The sequence below is a fragment of the Salvelinus fontinalis genome, chromosome 4 (genome assembly GCF_029448725.1).
Source record: "Salvelinus fontinalis isolate EN_2023a chromosome 4, ASM2944872v1, whole genome shotgun sequence".
Taxonomy (NCBI): domain Eukaryota; kingdom Metazoa; phylum Chordata; class Actinopteri; order Salmoniformes; family Salmonidae; genus Salvelinus; species Salvelinus fontinalis.
Window position 1 is genome coordinate 15758110 of NC_074668.1, and position 24428 is coordinate 15782537.

General features: G+C 43.2%; 1 protein-coding gene and 1 non-coding gene across 4 annotated transcripts in view; both read left to right on the top strand.

Moving 5' to 3' along the window:
* The window catches only part of fibcd1a (fibrinogen C domain containing 1a), a 120939-nt gene that overhangs the window by 63345 nt on the left and 33166 nt on the right, over nt 1–24428 (top strand). The gene's annotated exons all lie outside the window — the stretch shown is intronic.
* Nucleotides 13206–13281, top strand: trnaa-ugc (transfer RNA alanine (anticodon UGC)). Its single transcript has one exon. It is a non-coding gene; the product is annotated as a tRNA-Ala (tRNA).

Here is a 24428-nt window from a genome sequence, read left to right on the forward strand (position 1 = left end):
TATGACCAGGAATACGACTTTCTCGAAGCAGATCCTCTGTTTAGTCCACCACCCAGGACAATGGATTGGATCCCAGCCGGCGATCCAAAACAACGGCGCCGCAGAAGGGGCAGACGGAGCGGTCTTCTGGTCAGGCTCCGGAGACGGGCACATCGCGCACCGCTCTACTACTTGCCAATGTCCAGTCTCTTGACAACAAGGTAGACGAAATCTGAGTAAAGGTTGCCTTCCAGAGAGACATCAGAGATTGTAACATTCTCCTGGTTTCTTCATGCATCACGCCGACAGAAACAAGCATCTCTCTGGTATGAAGAAGGGCGGGGGTGTATGCCTTATGATTAACGAGACGTGGTGTGATCATAACAACATACAGGAACTCAAGTCCTTTTGTTCACCTGCCCTAGAATTCCTTACAATCAAATGCCGACCGCATTATCTACCAAGAGAATTCTCTTCGATCATAATCACAGTCGTGTATATTCCCCCCCAAGCAGACACATCGACGGCCTTGAAATAACTTTATTTGACTCTATGTAAACTGGAAACCACATATCCTGAGGCTGCATTTATTGTAGCATATAAAGCCCTCCCCCGCCCCTCTTTCAGAAAAGCTGACCACGACTCCATTTTGTTGCTCCCAGCCTATAGACAGAAACTAAACAGGAAGCACCTGTGCTCAGGTCTGTTCAACGCTGGTCCGACCAATCGGATTCCACGCTTTAAGATTGCTTCGATCACGTGGACTGGGATATGTTCTGCATAACGTCGAACCACAACATTGATGAATACGCTGATTCGGTGAGCAAGGTTATTAGCAAGTGCATCGGTGATGTTGTACCCACAGCGTCTATTAAAACATTCCCCAACCAGAAACCGTGGATTGATGGCAGCATTCGCGCAAAACTGAAAGCGCGAACCACTGCTTTTAATCAGGGCAAGGTGACCGGAAACATGACCGAATACAAACAGTGTAGCTATTCCTTCCGCAAGGCAATCAAACAAGCTAAGCGTCAGTATAGAGACAAAGTAGAGTCGCAATTCAACGGCTCAGACACGAGAGGTATGTGGCAGGGTCTACAGTCAATCAAGGACTACAAAAGAAAAACCAGCCCCGTCGCGGACGTCGATTTATTGCTCCCAGACAAATTAAACAACTTCTTTGCTCGCTTTGAGGACAATACAGTGCCAATGACACGGCCCGCTACCAAAACCTGCGGGTCCTTCTTCACTGCAGCCAAAATGAGTAAAACATTTAAACGTGTTAACCCTCGCAAGGCTGCAGGCCCAGACGGCATCCCCAGCCGCGTCCTCAGAGCATGCGCAGACCAGCTGTCTGGTGTGTTTACGGACATATTCAATCAATCCTTATCCCAGTCTGCTGTTCCCACATGCTTCAAGAGGGCCACCATTGTTCCTGTTCCCAAGAAAGCTAAGGGAACTGAGATAAACGACTACCGCCCCGTAGCACTCACTTCCGTCATCATGAAGTGCTTTGAGAGAATAGTCAAGGACCATATCACCTTCACCCTACCTGACACCCTGGACCCAATACAATTTGCTTACCGCCCCAATAGGTCCACAGACAACGCAATCCCAATCCCACTGCACACTGCCCTAACCCATCTGGACAAGAGGAATACCTATGTAAGAATGCTGTTCATCGACTACAGCTCAGCATTTAACACCATAGTACCCTCCAAGCTTGTCATTAAGCTTGAGACCCTGGGTCTCGACCCCGCCCTGTGCAACTGGGTCCTGGACTTCCTGATGGGCCGCCCCAGGTGGTGAGGGTAGGTAACAACATCTCCACCCCGCTGATCCTCAACACTGGGGCCCCACAAGGGTGTGTTCTCAGCCCTCTCCTGTACTCCCTGTTCACCCATGACTGCGTGGCCATGCACGCTTCCAACTCAATCATCAAGTTTGCAGATGACATTACAGTGGTTGGCTTGATTACCAACAACGACGAGACGGCCTACAGGGAGGAGGTGAGGGCCCTCGGAGTGGGATGTCAGGAAAATAACCTCACACTCAATGTCAACAAAACAAAGGAGATGATCGTGGACTTCAGGAAACAACAGAGGGAGCAGCCCCCTATCCACATAGACGGGACAGTAGTGGAGAAGGTGGGAAGTTTTAAGTTCCTCGGCGTACACATCACAGACCAACTGAAATGGTCCACCCACACAGATAGCGTGGTGAAGAAGGTGCAGCAGCGCCTCTTCAACCTCAGAAGGCTGAAGAAATTCTGCCTGTCACCAAAAACACAGATGCACAAACGAGAGCATCCTGTTGGGCTGTATCACCGCCTGGTACGGCAACTGTTCCGCCCACAACCGCAAGGCTCTCCAGAGGGTAGTGAGGTCTGCACAACGCATCACCGGGGGCAAACTAGCTGCCATTCAGGACACCTACACCACCCGATGTCACAGGAAGGCCAAAAAGATCATCAAGGACAACAACCACCCAAGCCACTGCCTGTTCACCCCGCTATCATCCAGAAGGCGAGGTTAGTACAGGTGCATCAAAGCTGGGACCGAGAGACTGAAAAACAGCTTCTATCTCAAGGCCATCAGACTGTTAAACAGCCATCACTAACTCACTAACACCAACATACTGACTCAACTCTAGCCACTTTAATAATGGAAAAATTGATGTAATAAATGTATCACTAGCCACTTTATATAATGTTTACATACCCTACATTACTCATTTCATATGTATATACTGTACTCTATACCATCTACTGCATCTTGCCTATGCCGTTCAGCCATCACTCATTCATATATTTTTATGTACATATTCTTATTCATTCCTTTACACTTCTGTGTATAAGGTGGTTGTTGTGAAATTGTTTGGTTAGATTACTTGTTAGATATTACTGCATGGTCGGAACTAGAAGCACAAGCATTTCACTACACTGGCATTAACATCTGCTAACCATGTGTATGTGACACTTACATTTTGATTTGATTTGATTTGATTTGGTTAACTTTGCTAAAGCAAGGCCTCTGAACTCTTGTGTATTTTCTGCATTATGCAATGATATGGGCAGCGACCATGTAACGCTTTTACAACATACAGTAAGCTGGTTATCAAGGGGCAAATTATTTACACATTTTTTTTAATTGAGAGACAAGCTTAAAGTTTTCTTTACTGACCATCATTTTCACTTGTCTGATCGCTTGCATGATGACGAGTTTCTCACAAGACTGGCCTATCTGGGTGATGTTTTTTCTCGCCTGAATGATCTGAATCTAGGATACAAAAGTTGGAGCTCTTCTCTGTCTGCATTAACAAGGACAACACACAGGTCTTTCCATCATTGTATGATTTTTTGTGTGCAAATGGACTCAAGCTTACGGACAATGTCAAATGTGATATAGCGAGTCACCTGAGTGAGCTGGGTGCGCAATTACGCAGGTACTCTCCTGAAATGGATGACACAAACAACTGGATTCATTATCCTTTTCATGCCCTGCCTCCAGTCTTCTTACCGATATCTGAACAAGAGAGCCTCATCAAAATTGCAACAAGCGGTTCTGTGAAAGTTGAATTTAAATCAGAAGCCACTGCCAGATTTATGGAATGGGCTGCGCTCAGAGTATCCTGCTTTGGCAAATTGCGCTGTTAAGACACTGATGCCCTTTACAACCAAGTACCTATGTGAGAGTGGATTCTCAGCCCTCACTAGCATGAAAACTAAATACAGGCACAGACTGTGTGGAAAATGATTTAAGACTGAAACTCTCTGGAATACAACCCAACATTGCAGAGTTATGTGCATCCTTTCAAGCACACCCTTCTCATTAACCTGTGGTGAGTTATTCACAATTTTTGATGAACAAATAAGGTTTTATAAGTAAGATGACTAAATAAAGAGCAAAATTATTGATTATTATTATATTATTATCTTGGTCCTATAAGAGCTCTTTGTCACTTCCCACGAGCCGGGTTGTGACAAAAAAATAATTCCTATGTTTAATAAATCTATCGTATAGTGTTGTGTGTGGCAGGCTTACAATGATGGCAAACAACAACATTTGAGAGTGTGCTGATCCTGGTGCTAGAGGGGGTATGCAGCTGGAAGTTGAATGTTTGAAGGGGTACAGGACTATAAAAAGTTTGGGAACCACTGTTCTAGGGTCACCTTTGTTAATGGCTGACATTGGCAGTGTGAAATAGGACAAATATAAGCATCCACCAAATTATAAGGAGTAGTCGTAGTAGCAGTAGTCTTAGTAAGAGTCGTTTTATTAGTAGTAGTAGTGTCACATTCCTGACCTGTTTTCTGTTCGTTTTTGTATGTGTTAGTTGGTCAGGACGTGAGTTTGGGTGGGCAGTCTATGTTTTCTGTTTCTATGTTGGTTTTGGGTGACCTGATATGGCTCTCAATTAGAGGCAGGTGTTTTTCATTTCCTCTGATTGAGAGTCATATTAAGGTAGGTGTGTTCACACTGTTTGTTTGTGGGTGATTGTCTTCCGTGTCTGTGTCTGCGCACCACACAGGACTGTTTTCGGTTTGTTTTGTACATCGTTCTTTTGTGTAGTCTATTTTCCCTGTTCGTGCGTTCTTCGTGTTATTTGTAAGTTCGTATTGTTCAGGTCTGTCTACACATTCGTTTTGTTATTTTGTAGTTTATTCAAGTATAGTTCGTGTCATTGTTTCGTCGTGTCTAATAAATCATTATGTATTCAACACCCGCTGCGTTTTGGTCCTCCGATCCTTCTCTCCTCTCCTAGTCTGAGGAGGAGGATTACTACACCAGTTACAGAATCACCCACCAAACCCGGATCAAGCAGCGGGTTAACGGACAGCGCAAGAAGGAGGAATGGACATGGGAGGATGTTGTGGACGGTAAAGGTTGCTACACATGGGAGGAGATCCTGGCTGGAAGGGATCGCCTCCCATAGGAACAGCTGGAGGCACTGAGGAGAGCAGAGGCAACCGGAGAAGGGAACCGGCGTTATGAGGGGACGCGTCTAGGACGGAAGCCCGAAAAGCCTGTGAGTACTACCCAAAAATTCCTTGGGGGGGAGGCTAAGAGGAAGTGGGCCAAGGGCAGGTAGGAGACCTGCGCCCACTTCCCAGGCTAACCGTGGAGAGCGGGAGTACGGGCAGACACCGTGTTATGCAGTAGAGCGCACGGTGTCTCCTGTACGTGTGCATAGCCCAGTGCGGGTTATTCCACCTCCCCGCACTGGTAGGGCTAGATTGAGCATTGAGCCAAGTGCCATGAAGCCGGCTCTACATATCTGGCCACCAGTACGTCTCCTTGGGCCGGCTTACATGGCACCAGCCTTACGCATGGTGTCCCCGGTTCGCCTACATAGCCCGGTGCGGGTTATTCCACCTCCCCGCACTGGTCGGGCGACGGGGAGCATTCAGCCAGGTAAGGTTGGGCAGGCTCAGTGTTCAAGGGAGCCAGTACGCTTGCACGGTACGGTATTTCCGGCACTACCTCCCCGCCCCAGCCCAGTACCACCAGTGCCTACACCACGCACCAGGCTTCCAGTGCGTTTCCAGAGCCCTGTTCCTCCTCCACGCACTCTCTCTCTATGGTGCGTCTCCAGTCCAGTGCCTCCAGTTCCGGCACCACGCACTAAGCCACCTGTGCGTCTCCAGAGCCCTGTACATACTGTTCCTTCTCCCCGTACTCTTCCTGATGTGCGTGCACTCAGCCCGGTGCCACCAGTGCCGGTACCACGCACCAGGCAAATAGTACGCTTTGAGAGTACAGTGTGCCCTGTCCCTGCTCCCCGCACTAGGCTTGAAGTGCGTGTCTCCAGTCCGGTGCCTCCAGTTCCGGCACCACGCACCAGGCCTACAGTGCGTCTCAGCCTGCCAGAGTCTGCCGTCTGCCCAACGGCGCCTGAACTGTCCGTCTGCCAAGCGCCGCATGAACTGCTCGTCTGTATTGAGCCTTCAAAGCCGCCCGTCTGCCATGAGCCTGCAAAGCCGCCCGTCTGCCATGAGCCTATAGAGCCTTCCGCCAGACAGGAGCCGCTAGAGCCTTCCGCCAGACAGGAGCCGCTAGAGCCTTCCACCAGACAGGAGCAGCCAAAGCCTTCCGCTAGACAGGATCAGTCTGAGCCATCCGTCTCCACAGCGCCATCTGAGCCCTCCGTCTCCGCAGCGCCATCTGAGCCATCCGTCTCCGCAGCGCCATCTGAGCCATCCGTCTCCCCAGCGCCATCTGAGCCATCCGTCTCCCCAGCGCCATCTGAGCCATCCGTCTCCCCAGCGCCATCTGAGCCATCCGTCTCCCCAGCGCCATCTGAGCCATCCGTCTCCCCAGCGCCATCTGAGCCATCCATCTGCCCAGTGCCGTCTGAGCCGCCCGTCTGTCCCGAGCCGTCAGAGCCGATAGTCAGTCAGGAGCCGCTAGAGCCAGTCGTCAGTCAGGATCTGCCAGAGCCGCCAACCAGACAGGATCTGCCAGAGCCGCCAACCAGACAGGATCTGCCAGAGCCGCCAACCAGACAGGATCTGCCAGAGCCGCCAACCAGACAGGATCTGCCAGAGCCGCCAACCAGACAGGATCTGCCAGAGCCGTCAGACAGTCATGAGCTGCCCTCCGGTCATGAGCTGCCCTCCGGTCATGGGCTGCCCTCCGGTCATGGGCTGCCCTCCGGTCATGAGCTGCCCTCCGGTCATGAGCTGCCCTCCAGTCATGAGCTGCCTTCCAGTCATGAGCTGCCCTCCAGTCATAAGCTGCCCTACAGCCATGAGCGTCCAGAGCCGTCAGCCAGCCATGAGCGTCCAGAGCCGTCAGCCAGCCCGGAGCTGCCAGTAATCCAGAACTGCCCCTCAGTCCAGAGCTGTCTCTCTGTCCGGAGCTGCCGTTCAGTCCGGAGTTGCCCCTCTATCCTGAGCTATCTCTTTATCCTAAGCTACCTCTCTATTCTGAGCTACCTCTCTATCTCGACCTACCTCGCTGTCCTGAGCTACCTTGTTTTGGTGTTGCCCCTTATATTAGGTGGGTGGAGAGGGAGGGTGGTCATTCTAAGGGGGAGATGCAAGCTGGGATTGACTATGGTGGGGTGGGGACCTCGCCCAGAGCCTGAGCCACCACCGTGGCCAGATGCCCACCCAGACCCTCCCCTAAACTTTGTGCTGGTGCGCCCGGAGTTCGCACCTTAAGGGGGGGGGGGGGGGGGGTTATGTCACGTTCCTGACCTGTTTTCTGTTAGTTTTTGTATGTGTTAGTTGGTCAGGACGTGAGTTTGGGTGGGCAGTCTATGTTTTCTGTTCCTATGTTGGTTTTGGGTGACCTGATATGGCTCTCAATTAGAGGCAGGTGTTTTTCATTTCCTCTGATTGAGAGTCATATTAAGGTAGGTGTGTTCCCACTGTTTGTTTGTGGGTGATTGTCTTCCGTGTCTGTGTCTGCGCACCACACGGGACTGTTTTCGGTTTGTTTTGTACATCGTTCTTTTGTGTAGTCTATTTTTCCTGTTTGTGCGTGCTTCGTGTTATTTGTAAGTTCGTATTGTTCAGGTCTGTCTACACATTCGTTTTGTTATTTTGTAGTTTATTCAAGTATAGTTCGTGTCATTGTTTCGTCATGTCTAATAAATCATTATGTATTCAACACCCGCTGCGTTTTGGTCCTCCGATCCTTCTCTCCTCTCCTCGTCTGAGGAGGAGGATTACGACACCCGTTACAAGTAGCAATAGTCTTAGTAACAGTAGTTGTATTAGTAGTAGACATAGTAGCAGTAGTCTTAGTAACAGTCAGCACCGATTTTAGCGTGTAAATATTGGTGGGTCAAAAAAAAAGAAAGTGGATTGCATGCCAGCACAGCCACAACACAACACTAAACAATACATTAATTTCACTATAATGGTGACAAATAGTGCCCACAAACTGTTAGCGCCTTCATAAAGCTGTCTCAACAGCAGTCCCAACATCTTATCACTGCTACACTTGACTATCAGCGGAGTCTTGTCTGGCAGCAAAACAGTTAAATCAGCCTTGTTTACTGCCTTTGAAAAGAACATAGCTGATATGGCTGACTTGCTTAAACAAATGTGGTTTCTAATGACAATTGAGATGTTCAAACTATGGCATAAGGAGACGACAAGCGGATAAGAGGCATTCCGTAATTTAGATTAATACATTCATGAGCAAGCTAGGACGAACGTAGGCTAGGCTATGCTAGTCAGCTTTTTTGATGAGTATGCTCCCGGATCCGGGATGGGTATGACTGAAAGTTTAAATTGCGCACCCTCCAGTTTCACCGGAAGTTGTCCCGCTAGCGGGACGTCTAGCCCTAATTAACAAACTATAGTTTTGGCAAGTCGGTTAGGACATCTACTTTGTGCATGACACAAGTCATTTTCCCAACAATTGTTTATAGACAGATTATTTCACTTATAATTCACTGTATCACAATTCCAGTGGGTCAGAAGTTTACATACACTAAGTTGTCTGTGCCTTTAAACAGCTTGGATATTCCAGAAAATTATGTCATGGCTTTAGAAGCTTCTGATAGGCTAATTGACATCCTTTTGAATCAATTGGAGGTGTACCTGTGGGTGTATTTCAAGGCCTCACTGCCTCTTTACTTGACATCATGGGGAAATAATTGTAGACCTCTACAAGTCTGGTTCATCCTTGGGAGCAATTTCCAAATGCCTGAAGGTACCACGTCCATTTGAACAAACAATAGTACGCAAGTATAAACACCATGGGCCTACGCAGCTTCATACCGCTCAGGAAGGAGGCGCGTTCTGTCTCCAATAGATGAACGTACTTTGGTGCGAAAAGTGCAAATCAATCCAGGAAAAAACAACAAAAGACCTTGTGAAGATGCTGGAGGAAACAGGTACAAAAGTATCTATATCCACAGAAAACCAGTCCAATATTGGTCTGATGAACAGAAATAGAACTGTTTATGACCATTGTTATGTTTGGAGGAAAAAGGGGGATGGCTTGCAAGCCGAAGAAGACCATCCCAACCGTGAAGCACAGGGGTGGCAGCATCATGTTGTGGGGGTGCTTTGCTGCAGGACGGACTGGTGCACTTCACAAAATAGATGGTTTCATGAGACAGGAAAATGATGTGGATATATTGAAGCAACATCTCAAGACATCAGTCAGGAAGTTAAAGCTTGGTCGCAAATGGGTCTTCCAAATGGACAACGACCCCAAGTATACTTCCAAAGTTGTGGCAAAATGGCTTAAGGACAACAAAGTCAAGATATTGGAGTGGCCATTGAAAAGCCCTGACCTCAATCCCATAGAAAATGTGTGGACAGAACTGAAACGCATGTGCGAGCAAGGAGGCCTACAAACCTGACTCAGTTACACCAGCTCTGTCAGGAGGAATGGGCCAGAATTCACCCAACTTATTGTGGGAAGCTTGTGGAAGGCTACACAAAACGTTTGACCCAAGTTAAACAATTTAAAGGCAATGCTACCAAATACGATCATGACCCACTGAGAATGTGATGAAAGAAATAAAAGCTGAAATAAATTATTTAAAAAAAATAAAAAAAATAAAGTGGTGATCCTAAAACAGGGAATTTCTACAAGGATGAAATGTCAGGAATTGTGAAAAACTGAGTTAAATGTATTTGGCTAATGTGTATGTAAACTTCCGACTTCAACTGTATAAGTGCCAACCACTGATACCATTGGGGGCATCTTTGAGAAGCATTTGATAGCCTTCAATAGTGGCTGTACTACAGAATTTAAAACCTTTTTTGTAAGAACATAGTATATGGGACTGATTTTACGGAATTTTGCTTAATTAATCTGCTTAATATTATGGTGTTTCTATTCCAAGAAAAATTAAAAACCCTCTGGGATTCCGTTAGGATGGAACAGAAAATATGGTGCCTTACAACATGACGGTCGGGAGTAGGCTACAGTACTTGGCTATTTAGCTAAAGAATCCCTGTGTCATGCGGGCACACGGGAGACCTGGGTTCAATTCCCTGATGGGGAGGAAGGAGTAGGCTGTCCTTGTAAATAAGAATTTGTTCTTAACTGACTTGCCTAGTTAAATAAAGGTTACACCAAGAGCAAAACATTTCTACACCCTAATTGTGTAATTGTAGTCTAACCAATACCCAAACAGAGATTCTAATTGATTTATGAAGACCAGTCCCCATGCTTGTCTCAGAGCAGCACAAAACGGTGCCAAAATAGTTGTAGGCTATTGCTTCAAATCCTATTGCTTCTAACTTCAATATGCTCTTTAAATAAATAAGACCTACACCACTTAATGGGCTATTATAATATGGGCTATTATAATACTGTACATGGTGTCCAGCTCCAGGATAACCAAAACATTTCTTTATTAAAGACTATCAGGAAGAATGTTGGTACTTATTTATTTTGATCCAAAGCCATGAATTAGTGAGTCACTCAGCTTTATGTACGTGCCGGGCTATATGACTGTGCCATAAACTTGATAATATATAACGATATTTTGGAGGTTATTTTGTTTTAAAAAAACGAAAGTGAGCGATTGTAATCTGAATAAAGGCCAAAATAATATTTGTAAAGACCAAAACATTTCTTTCTGTTTTTAGAGGGAGAGAAACGCAGGGCCAATTGTGCACCGCCTTATGGGACTCCCAATCACGGTCGGATTTGATACATAATAATACTTTTTGTTGTATTATTTGTTTTGTTTTTTCTGGTGGATTAAACTGAAATTCCAACCAATCACGGCCGGTTGTGATACAGCCAACCTAACTGAAGAAATACATTTGACGATAGAATTCTCCCTCTGCCCTCCTTCTAGGCAAGTCTATTGTCCAGCTACCTGCTAATAGCCATAATGGTGCTGTACAACGTGACCTTGCGTGTTTGAAAGAGTATTTTCCAGTAAGCAACATGTTGTTAACCTTCATTAGGCAACTTTGTTCCAATATCTTTGTAATTCAGTGATATTTATTTCCATAGTCATTCGTTATGGATCCATAACTAAATAAACATCTGCATTTTGGAAGAGTATTTTTGTAATAATTTTATTAAGGAAAGTATAAAGATATTGATGAAGAAATACTGTATTGCTGTTTTGAGTTACAAATGTAACACTTCAGAGTACTTAAGCATCGAATACATTGCAGGTAGGGGGATGTTCACACCTACAGTAGCCGGGCTATAAAAAGTCTATTGTCCTGCTAATCGGGCTACAAGTGTTTGAAAACCTGTTTTCAAAATGCCACCAGCTGTCCATCACTACTGTAAATAAAAACACAGCATCTTGTTTACATATTGTTTACATTCTTTATTGTAACCACAACGTCACAAATCATTTGTATCTACCCTTCCAATTACTTTTAGAGTTTGGGATTAATTTGATTAAGATTATTGTGTTTCTATTCCAAGAAAAATGAAAAAAATCCTCTGTGATTCCGTAAGGATGGAACAGAACATGTGGTGCTGTGCAACGTGACGGTCGGGAGTAGGCTACAGTACTGGGCTATTTAACCTGTCTGGCTCTGGCGTTCCGCCAGCGGAACTCCTCCCACATTCCACTGAAAAGGCAGAGCGCGAAATTCAAAAGATATTTTGTAGAAATATTTAACTTTCACACATTAACAAGTCCAATACAGCAAATGAAAGATACACATCTTGTGAATCCAGTCAACATGTCCGATTTTTAAAATGTTTTACAGCGAAAACACCACATATATTTATGTTAGCTCACCACCAAATACAAAAAAGGACAGACATTTTTCACAGCACAGGTAGCATGCACAAAGCCAACCTAACTAACCAAGAACCAACCAAACTAACCAACAAACAACTTCATCAGATGACAGTCTTATAACATATTATTCAATAAATCTATGTTTTGTTCGAAAAATGTGCATATTTCAAGTATAAATCATGGTTTACATTGCAGCTACAATCAGAAATTGCACCGAAAGCAGACAGAATAATTACAGACACTAACGTCAAATACCTAAATACTCATCATAAAAACATTTCTGAAAAATCGATGGTGTACAGCCAATTAAAGACAAACATCTTGTGAATCCAGCCAATACTTCCGATGTTTTAAGTGTTTTACAGCGAAAACACAATATAGCATTATATTAGCTTACTACAATAGCCTACCACACTACCGCATTAATTTATCAAGGCACGTTAGCGATAGCAATAGGCACGTTAGCGATAGCGAATAAACCAGCAAGATATATAATTTTGACTAACCTTGATAAGCTTCATCAGATGACAGTCCTATAACATCAGGTTATACATACACCTATGTTTTGTTCGAAAATGTGCATATTTAGAGCTGAAATCAGTGGTTATACATTGTGCTAACGTTGTGCTAACGTAGCATCTTTTTCCCACAACGTCCGGATATTTTTCTGACACTTTTTCTGACACACATATTCTGACCAAATAGCTATTCATAAACATAACTAAAAAATACATGTTGTATAGGAAATGATAGATACACTAGTTCTTAATGCAATCGCCGTGTTTGAATTCTAAAAATAACTTCATTACGACATCCAGCTTAGGTATAGCGAGAGAGTACCCAAAAGCTGGGCGCAAACGACTAGTTCACATGTACGACAGATATATGAAATAACATCATAGAATGGGTCCTACTTTTGCTGATCTTCCATCAGAATGTTGTACAAGGGGTCCTTTGTCGGGAACAATCGTTGTTTGGTTTTAGAACGGCCTTTTTCCCTCTCGATTTAGCAAGCACACTTGCCAAGTGGCACGAATCTCTCCATCGTCAACAAACGGAAGAGAACGGAACACGGCAAAACTCCCGAAAATATTTCAATAATCTGATTAAACTATATTGAAAAAACATACTTTACGATGATATTGTTTACAAGGACAACTTTGTTCCAATATTTTTGTAATTCATTGATATTTATTCCCAAAGTAATTCATTATGGATCCAGAACTAAATAAACATCTGCATTTTGAAAGAGAATTTTTATCATTATTTTATTAACGAAAGCATAACACATTGTTTTAGTTTGAACTTGCAGACTGGCACTAAGAACAGCTGGAACGATTCCCTAGTCAGTGCCATTATTAGTGCAATACCCCTTAAAGTGCTGCTCTGTGCTACCCAGTGTGGCAGCTCCTCCTCCCTTCCCCATGGGCTAGGTCCGTCTTCTGTGCTCGGCACTGCGGGCCCATCCCGTGCCCCCTGCCCTCGTGCCTTGAACCTTGCGCACTTTCTGTGGATACAGCTGGAGAACTGGTCCCGTGTGGCTCAGTTGGTAGAGCATGGCGCTTGCAACGCCAGGGTTGTGGGTTCGATTCCCACGGGGGACCAGTACAAAAAAAGTATGAATGTATGTACTTGTAAGTCGCTCTGGATAAGAGCGTCTGCTAAATGACTTAAATGTAAAAAAATGTAAATGTAACTGCAAGGCAATCCCATTGTGTGCAACTCGGGAGCCGTGACCAATATATATTGTCCTGCTTTTAACTTCTACCGACTCAGAAACCCGGATCCGGGAGCACCCCCACCTCCCCCACCAGTAAAAAAGCTGAATAGCATAGCTAGCATAGCGTCACAAGTAAATAGTAGCATCTAAATATCATTCAATCACAAGTCCAAGATACCAGATGAAAGATCCACTTCTTGTGAATCCAGCAATCATTTCTGATTTGTAAAATGTTTTACAGGGAAGACACAATATGTAAATCTATTAGCTAACCACGTTAGCAAAAGACACCATTTTTCTTTGTCCACCATTTTTTCTCTCCACCAGTAGCTATCACCAATTCGGCCAAATAAAGATATTGATAGCCAATAACCCAGAAAAAACCTCATCAGATGACAGTCTGATAACATATTTATTGTATAGGATAGGTTTTGTTAGAAAAATGTGCATATTTCAGGTAGAAATCATAGTTTACAATTGCACCCACCATCACAACTCGACTAGAATAAATACAGAGAGCAACGTGTATTACCTAATTACTAATCATAAAACATTTCTTAAAAATACACAGCGTACACTAATTGAAAGACACAGATCCTGTGAATCCAGACAATATTTCAGATTTTCTAAGTGTCTTACAGCGAAAACACAATAAATCGTTATATTAGCATACCACATGTGCAAACATTACCCCAGCATTGATTCACGGCAAAAAGAGCGATAGCATTATCACCACCAAAATGTATTAATTTTTTCACTAACCTTCTCAGAATTCTTCAGATGACACTCCTGTAACATCATATTACAACATACATATAGAGTTTGTTCGAAAATGTGCATATTTAGCCACCAAAATCGTGGTTATACAATGAGAAAAGTGGCCTGCTGGAGGTCATTTTGCAGGGCGCTGGCATTGCACCTCCTTGCACAAAGGCGGAGGTAGCGGTCCTGCTGCTGGGTTGTTGCCCTCCTACGGCCTCTTCCACGTCTCCTGATGTACTGGCCTGTCTCCTGGTAGCGCCTCCATGCTCTGGACACTACGCTGACAGACACAGCAAACCTTTTTGCCACAGCTCGCATTGATGTGTCATCCTGGATGAACTGCACTACCTGAGCCACTTGTGTGGGTTGTAGACTCCGTCTCATGCTACCACTAGAGTGAGAGCACCGCCAGCATTCAAAAGTGACCAAAACATCAGCCAGGAAGCATAGGAACTAAGAAGTGGTCTGTGGTCACCACCTGCAGAATCACTCCTTTTTTGGGGGTGTCTTGCTAATTGCCTATAATTTCTACCTTTTGTCTATTCCATTTGCACAACAGCATGTGAAATTTATTGTCAATCAGTGTTGCTTCCTAAGTGGACAGTTTGATTTCACAGAAGTGTGATTGACTTGGAGTTACATTGTGTTGTTTAAGTGTTCCCTTTATTTTTTGAGCAGTGTATATGTGAGAATATCCAAGGGGCTTTTATATAATTCTAAATCAATAGTAATAATAATAATAATCGCTTTGTTTAAAAAAAATAACAATATTTTGGAGATTATATAACCTGCAATGAGCGAAAAAATTAACATTCTTGAACATGGGGTGAGGCATTGTTACTAATTTGTAAATAAAGCCAGTCTGTTATTTATAATTATTTATTTCTGTTTAGAGGGAGAGAAACCAGTAACCTACAGTCATCTCATGGGTCTCCCAGCTGAGGCCAGCACAGGTATTGAACCAGCATCTGTAGCAACACAGTTTGCACTGCTATGCAGTGTCTTAGACCGTTGCGCCACTCAGGCACTGTACAACATGACCGGTCGGGAGTGGCCTACACTACTACAGAAAGAGCAAAATAATCTGAACAAAACAAAATAATTAAAATCTTAGTGTAACAGTTTTAGTAAGTAATACTGAAGTCGTGCACAATTATCAGTTTCTATTTAGGTTTATGTCGGCCATTCATTGTCAGTTAGAGACATAGTAGGACCCAAAAGCATAATCAGTGCTCTTACTTCCCCTTGCGCTGGTCTGGAGCAATGAAAGATATGACGCAGGATATCGTACTAAACCACAAATGACCTCTAAGTACCACAGCTTAAAACTTCTTGAGAATACAGGGGGTGCTGTTTCGCATTAGCATAATTGCCTCTACAGACTAAACTGCCTCTTATTCAATTATTGCTGTTACTATATGCATATAACCATATAGCATTGGATAGAAAACAAGCTATGGTTTCTAAAACCGTTCCAATTGAGTCTCTGAGTCAAACACAGGTCATTTCACAGCACTTTCCCTGAGCCAGAAAAAGATTGCAAGATGTGTATGCTCGCTTCAAAGCTCTGCCTATATATGGTCACGCGACCTATGACCCGAATGACACTTCCTTCTTCTTCCTCTGGGTGTCTGGAAGACGTCAGAGGAGAAATTTTTTGTTTATCTTGTACTGACGTGAAATAAGATCTATTTCTTTAGCGTGACCGACAACTTCCGGTTTCTGAGATGCGCGTTTTCAGAGGTGGCATTGTCTTTTGTTATGCTGACGTTACGGATGAAAACTATCTCCGTGTCGAAGTTTGTTTGATACATGTGACCATATCACCGTAATGTATGTTTTTTCAATATAGTTTAATCAGATTATTAGAATTTTTTCGGGAGTTTTGCCGTGTTCCGTTCTTTGAGTTTTTTAACTTTGGACATGGACCGTGCCAGTCGACCAGTACCCAGGCTAAATGAAGAGGGGAAGTTGCCATTGTGAATGGATTGAACGACTCATCAGGACTAAGGACACCTTGATCAACATTCTGATGAAAGACCAGCAATAGTAAGACCCAATTTACGATGTTATTTCATACATCTGTCGTGCATGTGAACTGGTCGCGCGCGTCCAGCTGGTTTTGGCTGGCCTGGTTATGCTAATTAGCTAGTTATGCTAATTTCGCTATAAAACATTTAAAAAATCTGAAATATTGTTTGGATTCACCAGATGTTGGGCTTTCAATGTCTGTACGCTGTGTATTTTTTCTGAAATGTTTTAAGACAAGTAATTAGTTATATAACGTTGGTCTCTGTAATTGTTCTAGCTGCATCAGCACTATATCAGATTGCAGCTGCAATGTAGAACTGTGATTTATACCTGAAAAATGCACATTTAAAAAAAAAAAACTATGCTATACCATAAATATGTTATCAGACTGTCATCTTAAGAATTTTTTTGTTGGTTAGTGGCTATCAATATCTTAGTTTAGCCGAATTGGTGATAGCACCTGATGGAGTAAGAAACTGTTGGAGTAAGAAAATGGTGTCATTTTGCTAACGTGTTTAGCTAATAGATTTACATATTGTGTCTTCCCTGTAAAACATTTAAAAAATCTGAAATGGTGGTTTTATTCACAAGATCTGTGTCTTTCATTGGGTGTCTTGGACTTGTGATTTAATGATATTTAGATGCTACTATTTAATTGTGACGCTATGCTAGCGATGCTAATCAGTGTGGGGGGTGTGGGGGGTGCTCCCGGATCCGGGTTAGGTACTCTGTAGAGGTTAATCGCAAAACTTTTAGTGGAGCAGCCACTGTTGCTACCTAACGTTAGTTGGCTACTAATACATCCAACTTGTCAGGCAGTATTATAAATTATCTGCTATCTAACTAACTAACCAATGTTTATTGACCTGATTATTCACATCATTCTTAGCTAAGTGATATATTCATTGTGTGTTTCAATCGACATTGTTCATTCTGGCTATCTACTCCGATTTCAGAGCACACTCGCACAGAATAACTGATTAATTTACGAATGCTCAACACCTGTTGAATATGGCCGGTGTCAGTAAACATTGGCGAATAAAAGCCTACTTAAATTGTTGCCAGCAGCACAGTTACAGTCACCAACACTCTAGATAACATGAAAACAGCCTAACCAGCTCTGCTAGGGTGAGTAAAATGGTCAGAGTGAGGTGTTCTCTCAGTCTCATTTGTGTCTGGAAGTAGCTAGCCAACGTTAGCCAGTTAGCTTCGGTGCTTGACTGCCATTCTACTCCTTGGCCAGAGCGTCCAGTGTGAGCTCTGAACGCTCCGAATTTATGAACGGACAATCTGACAATGCTCTAGATTTATGAACGGCCAAAGCGCACTCTGGCACTCCAGATTGAATTTACAAACACAACCAAAATCGTAAAATGTTTAGCTAGTCATTTTTTATGCTAACAAGCTAGCAAGAGGTTGCATAGCAACAGCATCAACTTCCTGGAGACAGGTGAAGCTCTAGTACGCTGAACTGAAACGATACAGTTCGTTTACAGTTTACTAAAATGAACTAATAGTATATACTGTTGTATGTAGTATATACTCATTAAGTGTGTAGTATACAGTATTGTAACGACCCTGGGTTTATAAGCGCGGATATCAACTCTGCCACATGAGCATGCTTTTGTGGCACAGTCGATAGCGAGCCGGACCTCGGGCTAGGAGGTCAAGGGTTCGAGACCTGCTCCCTGCTGTTTCATTACATTGGCGTCAGAAGTGATCGGACCTTGCATCCACGGCAGTGCGTGTGCTTGGCCGGTGAGCGCGTTCCTGTAAGATGTAGAGTCGCAAGCTAGCGCGAGGACGCGCTCTTTGAAAGGAGGGAGTAGTGTAACGACCCTGGGTTTATAAGCGAGGATATCGACTCTGCCACTCGAGCATACTTTTGCGGCACCGTCGATAGCGTGCTGGAATTCGGGCTAGAAGGTTGAGGGTTTGAGACCTGCTCCCTGCCTGTTTCATTACAATATGTTAGTATGGGTATTCGAACACAGCTCAGGTTTGTATGCGGCATTATTAACTCAATGATATATATTGTTTTTTACGTTGTTGAAAACTGATATGTGACACGTATTAATGCCAAAATAACATTTGGTGCTCAAAACAGCCCTGAATGACGGGTTGCCACTGGTAACAGTAGTTGTATTAGTAGTAGTAGCAGTAGTCTAAGTAACAGTAGTTGTGTTAGTAATAGGCATAGTAACAGTATTCTTTGTAACAGTAGTTGTATTAATTGTAGTAGTAGTAGTCTTAGTAACAGTAGTTGTATTAATAGTAGTAGCAGTAGTCTTAGTAACAGTAGTTGTGTTAGTAATAGACATGGTAGCAGTAGTCTTAGTAACAGTAGTTGTGTTAGTAGTAGGCGTTGTAGTAGTAGTCTTAGTAACAGTAGTTGTGTTAGTAGTAGGCGTTGTAGTAGTAGTCTTAGTAACAGTAGTTGTATTAGTAATAGGCATAGTAGCAGTAGTCTTAGTAACAGTAGTTGTGTTAGTAGTAGGCGTTGTAGTAGTAGTCTTAGTAACAGCAGTTGTGTTAGTAATAGACATAGTAGCAGTAGTCTTAGTAACAGTAGTTGTGTTAGTAGTAGGCGTTGTAGTAGTAGTCTTAGTAACAGTAGTTGTATTAGTAATAGACATAGTAGCAGTAGTCTTAGTAACAGTAGTTGTGTTAGTAGTAGGCGTTGTAGTAGTAGTCTTAGTAACAGTAGTTGTGTTAGTAGTAGGCGTTGTAGTAGTAGTCTTAGTAACAGTAGTTATGTTAGTAGTAGGCGTTGTAGTAGTAGTCTTAGTAACAGTAGTTGTGTTAGTAGTAGGCGTTGTAGTAGTAGTCTTAGTAACAGTAGTTGTATTAGTAATAGGCATAGTAGCAGTAGTCTTAGTAACAGTAGTTGTGTTAGTAGTAGGCGTTGTAGTAGTAGTCTTAGTAACAGCAGTTGTGTTAGTAATAGACATAGTAGCAGTAGTCTTAGTAACAGTAGTTGTGTTAGTAGTAGGCGTTGTAGTAGTAGTCTTAGTAACAGTAGTTGTATTAGTAATAGGCATAGTAGCAGTAGTCTTAGTAACAGTAGTTGTGTTAGTAGTAGGCGTTGTAGTAGTAGTCTTAGTAACAGTAGTTGTATTAGTAATAGACATAGTAGCAGTAGTCTTAGTAACAGTAGTTGTGTTAGTAGTAGGCGTTGTAGGAGTAGTCTTAGTAACAGCAGTTGTATTAATAGTAGTAGTAGTAGTCTTAGTAACATTAGTTGTATTAGTAGTAGGGATAGTAGCAGTATTCTTTGTAACAGTAGTTGTATTAATAGTAGTAGTAGTAGTCTTAGTAACAGTAGTTGTATTAATAGTAGTAGTAGTAGTCTTAGTAACAGTAGTTGTATTAGTAGTAGTAGTAGTAGTCTTAGTAACAGTAGTTGTATTAGTAATAGACATAGTAGCAGTATTCTTTGTAACAGTAGTTGTATTAATAGTAGTAGTAGTAGTCTTAGTAACAGTAGTTGTATTAGTATTAGGCATAGTAGCAGTAGTCTTAGTAACAGTAGTTGTATTAATAGTAGTAGTAGTAGTCTTAGTAACAGTAGTTGTGTTAGTAATAGACATAGTAGCAGTAGTCTTAGTAACAGTAGTTTATTAGTAAAAGGCATAATAGTAGTAGTCTTAGTAACAGTAGTTGTAGTATTAGCAGTCGTAGTAGTATTAGCAGTCTTCTAGGTCAGTGCAGCAGCTTCAGGAGAACGCCTAAGTCCACTGTCTCAGTTGATTGGCAGCTCTGGGGGTGTACAGTACCTTATCAAATCCTCTCCACGGCGCCATGTGGCGTCTAATATTCCCTGCCAGATTGACAAGAAGAGGGCATGTTTGTTGGCACTGGAAAGGCCTCTCCTTTTACAAACCAGAAGATTGGCATGCTTTTCTACTCTGCCAGTATTGGCTGCTCCAAGAGTCTTCCTGGGAATATTCCAATGACATGATTTGATTCTTGTGTTTTTGCACTGTGTGGTTTTGTTTGAGAAGTATGAATGCAGGCTTTTAACAGCTGAGCCAGCTGAGCCCTACAACACACCAAGTACACACCACAGAAACACAAGCCACAGACTTTCTAATGTCTCATGCTGGTGCATTAGGGTAAAATGAAACTAGCTTTTGATAATCATTCTGAGTGCCGAGATAACATTTCTCCTTGGCACAAATCGTATGTTTTGAGACATAATAAAAGGATGACAGAACAAAACAATATCTATCAGATGCGATTGTAATTTTTTTGTTTTATAAACATTTATGCAGTATTTTCCCCCGAGTTGAATGAAACATATTCCTAAAGTGATTCATCTGGAACTTCTTATGTTATGAAAATCAACAAAGTGACATTCCATCATGACTTAAATATTCACCATCATTTTCAGGTCCCCTTTAATCTCTCCTACAGTATAGTGTATCTCTCGTCTTCTTCCAAATACAAACGTTTTGTAAGTGATTAGGAGTAGCCTAGTCCTATACTGTATGTACTGTAGCCAGCTCTTCCATCGTTGTCATGCGCCATCCCAACATAATTTCTATTTACCTATGTATACCCAGAACTTTAGTAGGGATGTTTTGAGAACGTTAAAATGGCAAGCTTTCCCAGAACTTTTGAGGTTTCCATGGATGTTCCCATGACATGACTATAACGTTTTCTCTATGAACATTCGGATAACACATTCCAGAAACCATTGTCGCATGTCCTTCTACTAATGTTTATTCAATTAAGTTTTCATTTTAAAAACATTAATGGGATGTTGTCATTAGCTGGAAACCCAATTGAGCACCCAATGGAATGCTGTATAACTTTGTTGGAATGCTCTCTGTTTGCTGGGATGATGGGCCTACTAGGCCATAGGAAAGTTACATTTGAATCCACAAGAGATTATCCACCACTGCCTCATGTCCATGGCAGCTGTACCATCTCAACATGCTGTTAATGAAGAGTTAAACTATGGGAGTCTGGAGTTCTCAACACATTCTGAGCAGAGCAGACCACACAAACACACCAGACAGATTGAGAGCAACGACCGGCGATGGAATCAGTAGCCCTTTCTATGGCAAACGTTTTAGTCATATTTCAGTCTTCCGTAATATATAGCAAGTGTAATATTGGGATGCAACTCAAAATGTAATACATTTCAACTCTATACTGTATCTGTAACCATGGTCTAAGGAAGGAGACCAGAACGCAGTGTGGTAAGTGTTCATACCTTTATTAGCAAAGTGAACACCATGACAAAAATAACAAAGAGATAAACGAAAACAGAACAACACGAAACAGTTCTGTCTTGTACAGACACAAAGACAGAAAACAACTACCCACCAAACACAGGTGGGAAAAGGCTACCTAAGTATGGTTCTCAATCAGAGACAACGATAGACAGCTGCCTCCGATTGAGAACCACACCTGGCCAAACACACAGAAATAGAAAACATAGAACACTAAACATAGAATGCCCACCCCAACTCACGCCCTGACCAAACCAAAATAGAGACATAAAAAGGATCTCTAAGGTCAGGGTGTGACAATATCTGACATGGTACAGGTGTCTTCTTTTTTAAAGCCCATAACAATGTGTGTGAGGTGTATACATTTGTTTCAAATTAGATTTGTTTGACTACAAAGAAACACTCCGTGTTACCCTGATTCAGCCCTCTGCAGTAAAAGGTTAAGCTCTTCTCACATACACAGGACACATTATTCAAGTGATTATGTGGACTAATACCATATTGTGGAATGTGTAAGAAGACCATGCCTCTTCCGATGCTGTGCCTGTCAGACAAAGTGTGTCATCTCTTTTTCTCCAAGATGCTGTCATCTAGCATGGCGCTTCACTGTGAATGACTGAATGACTGCTCTGTATTGGGGGCTGGCAAAGAGATTCATTGGAACAGGTGAAATTGCTTTCGGGACTCACTCTTTACGGCGAGGCACAACAAACAGACACATCAGAGACAGGGGAGGGAGCGAGCAGTACACCCGCCCCTTTGGATTTTATGACACAATAACATATTTCTTTTTAGTGTTTACCCAGCATATGGGGCTTTCGAGTCAGCGCTTTTCTCAGCAACGTTATTACAAGTGCCCTGTAGCTATACCCATCAATCATCCCCCAATTTCCCATCTCTCTATCTCTCCCAACGCCCAGGACTGTGTCAGCCAGCCTGATATGCCAGCCCAGTTTCTTTATGCCATCTGAACACCCCTTAAATTGAAGCCAGCATCAGGCCCTCTGATGGGAATATTCATAGCCCAGCTCATCAAATATTTATTAAAACATGAGAATTTGCCTTTATTTTAATCACCTGGTTTACACAAGGCGCTGTGGTGATTGGGGCAGATTAAGCGTCGAGAGGTGGCTATTTGAGCATTTCCACAGATTAGAGTGAATAAATAAAATGTATTGGGTTTCGTGGTGGGCTGGAGCGGGGGTAGGAGGAGAGAACAGATTTATTCTCAGTGAGGCCTCTACATATTCATTTTGAATGTAGCCCGAAGCACCTGCCCAGAATGTTGGCATCCTTTATTGAGAGAATTAGGGTGTTTTCACAGATCTCATGACCAAGGTCAGCGCTCTTCAAAGTATGCATGCTGCTACATGACTAAACACATCAAATGACATTGACCTAGCCATTAGCGAAAAGGTTGCTGGTTCAAAGAGCCGACAAGGTGAAGAACCTGTCGATGTGCCCTTGAGCAAGGCACTTAACCCTAATTTGCTCCAGGGGCACTGTACTACTATGGCTGACCCTGTAAAACAACACATTTCACTGCACCTATCATACTGCTATGGCTGACCCTGTAAAACAACACATTTCACTGCACCTATCCTGTGTACGATATGTGACAGTAAAACATATGAATATATATACACTGCTCAAAAAAATAAAGGGAACACTTAAACAACACAATGTAACTCCAAGTCAATCACACTTCTGTGAAATCAAACTGTCCACTTAGGAAGCAACACTGATTGACAATACATTTCACATGCTGTTGTGCAAATGGAATAGACAAAAGGTGGAAATTATAGGCAATTAGCAAGACACCCCCAAAAAAGGAGTGATTCTGCAGGTGGTGACCACAGGCCACTTCTCAGTTCCTATGCTTCCTGGCTGATGTTTTGGTCACTTTTGAATGCTGGCGGTGCTCTCACTCTAGTGGTAGCATGAGACGGAGTCTACAACCCACACAAGTGGCTCAGGTAGTGCAGTTCATCCAGGATGGCACATCAATGCGAGCTGTGGCAAAAAGGTTTGCTGTGTCTGTCAGCGTAGTGTCCAGAGCATGGAGGCGCTACCAGGAGACAGGCCAGTACATCAGGAGACGTGCTCACCAGAGGTAGCCTGACTGCCATTAGGTACCGAGATGAGATCCTCAGACCCCTTGTGAGACCATATGCTGACACATGCACATTTGTGGCCTGCTGGAGGTCATTTTGCAGGGCTCTGGCAGTGCTCCTCCTGCTCAAAGGCGGAGGTAGCGGTCCTGCTGCTGGGTTGTTGCCCTCCTACGGCCTCCTCCACGTCTCCTGATGTACTGGCCTGTCTCCTGGTAGCGCCTCCATGCTCTGGACACTACTCTGACAGACACAGCAAACCTTCTTGCCACAGCTCGCATTGATGTGCCATCCTGGATGAGCTGCACTACCTGAGCCACTTGTGTGGGTTGTAGACTCCGTCTCATGCTACCACTAGAGTGAGAGCACCGCCAGCATTCTAAAGTGACCAAAACATCAGCCAGGAAGCATAGGAAATGAGAAGTGGTCTGTGGTCACCACCTGCAGAATCACTCCTTTATTGGGGGTGTCTTGCTAATTGCCTATAATTTCCACCTTTTGTCTATTCCATTTGCACAACAGCATGTGAAATTTATTGTCAATCAGTGTTGCTTCCTAAGTGGACAGTTTGATTTCACAGAAGTGTGATTTGACTTGGAGTTACATTGTGTTGTTAAAGTGTTCCCTTTATTTTTTTGTGCAGTGTATATATATTAAGAGGAATAGATAGTACAGTTAGTCATTAGGGTCCACATGCTTTAAAAGAGCCTTACCTTTAGTAACATTGATTACTTGAGCTTCTCCAATGGATCACTGATGACTGGGCTAGAGATGGGAATGCTATGAGGCATTTTTAGCAAAACACTCGGAGGAATAACGCCCCGACTGTATCACTATCATAATTACATTTCACATGGACGTTTCCTCTGTCACAACGTATTTGTTTTT